At 32.1% G+C, this 1,700-nt stretch overlaps 1 protein-coding gene across 3 annotated transcripts in view; it reads left to right on the top strand.

Annotated features, from left to right (window-relative positions):
• LOC107680612 (transmembrane anterior posterior transformation protein 1 homolog) overlaps nucleotides 1-1,700 on the top strand; it is a 19,461-nt gene that overhangs the window by 3,762 nt on the left and 13,999 nt on the right. The window lies entirely within an intron of this gene.

Here is a 1,700-nt window from a genome sequence, read left to right as displayed (position 1 = left end):
ACTCTGTGTATACATATCCTTACAAGTACAATTTTAGCTGTATTATTTGTGTCCCCTTCAAAAATTGCTCTTTGCAATATTTTTTATTTTTTGGTCTTTAGCTGATCACATGCCTGACTCTTATTTTTAATTTGATCATATTATCTATACATTTAATAAATGAGTATACAGAGTATGCGGAATTTTCTTTAGGCCTATTCATAAGGCCTCATCAGTCGCATCATTTTACATTACAAGTCAATATATTATTATACATCTAATATTATAAAATATATTAATATATCATATATTATAATATATTATAGACCAAAACTCTATAATTTCAATGCTTTTTAGATGTTATCAAAATAGTATTTCAGATTAAAGAGCCTGAACCTGTGAAATATTCCTGCCTCACTCTTTCTCAAAAGGTGTTGAATTGTTGAATGCCACTAGATGGAGACATTGAGTAATGGAAAACTACTAAGCTTGTTCAAACTATATACTTTTTATTTTATTACACTTATAATATTATTGAGATGGTAATGATTCACATAATGGGCAATATGTCTGAATTCAAATATTCACATAGCATTTTTACATCATGCTCAAGTCCGCAGGATCACACTCAGGTTTGTGTTGACAGCTGAGGTATGCACACACAAAGACGGCTCTGTGACGCTGAAGGTGCTTCACCCCTCAAACCCTAGAAAAAGCTCAGCAAACTCTCTAAACACCAGTGAGACGAGGGTTCATTGCTGACCTGGAAACAGTTTGTTCATTATGTTTGCAATGCACAGGTGAGAGGCTAGATCTGGAACTTCTGATTCCTGGTCAGTACAGATGGACTGAACACCAAAACAAGCCAGAAACAGCTTTGCTGCTCTCCTCTCCTATGTTTTTGCATGCTTTTTCTGGAAATAACATGCAGTTGGTAAAAAGTTGAGCCGCATACCTAATAATGATTGCTTTCAGCCAGTGTGTTCACTCTGAGCAGGTAGGGCCCATGTTTTCATCATCTTGCAGAGCTCTACAGTAGGAATGGCTGATGGGTCCAGCTGATGAAACTGTCACTTGACCTATCACCCTGTACTTTGTTTTTGCTTTATTTTACACTTGTAGATCGTGCACATTTTTATGCTTTGCAAACTAAATGCCTGAGGTTTTATCAAAAACATATAGCCTATTTGCACTACTGTTCAAATTTTCAAAAGTTTAAGCTTGATAACGTTTTTGAAAGAAGCCTTATGCTCAACAAGATTGCATTTATTTTATCAAAAATACAGGAAAATGGTAAAATTGTGAAATATTACAATTTAAAATAACGATTTTATATTTTAATACATTCTAAAACATTATTTATTTCTGTGATGGCAAAGCTGAATTTTCACATGATCTTTCAGAAATCGTCATAATATGCTGATTTGGTGTTCAAGAAATTCTTAGCAATGTTGAAAACAGTTGTGCTGCTTAATATTTTTGTGGAAACTGAGATGCATTTGCTTTTCAGGATTCTTTAATAAATAGAACGTTTAAAAGAACAGCATTGATTTGTAATAATTTATAATGTTAATTTCTTAACTGTCACTTTTGATTAACTGAATGCTTTTTTCTGAATAAAAATAATTTCATTGAAGGTAGTATATTATTTATCTTTTAAGATTTTTTAAGTTTAAATGGAGTGTAAAATATATTTTGATACATACAAAGATGTGTATATA

This window comes from Sinocyclocheilus anshuiensis, unplaced genomic scaffold (assembly GCF_001515605.1).
Source record: "Sinocyclocheilus anshuiensis isolate Anshui unplaced genomic scaffold, SAMN03320099.WGS_v1.1 scaffold328, whole genome shotgun sequence".
Taxonomy (NCBI): domain Eukaryota; kingdom Metazoa; phylum Chordata; class Actinopteri; order Cypriniformes; family Cyprinidae; genus Sinocyclocheilus; species Sinocyclocheilus anshuiensis.
Note: the sequence above shows the minus strand (reverse complement) of the source record. Positions and strands in the feature narration are given on the sequence as shown.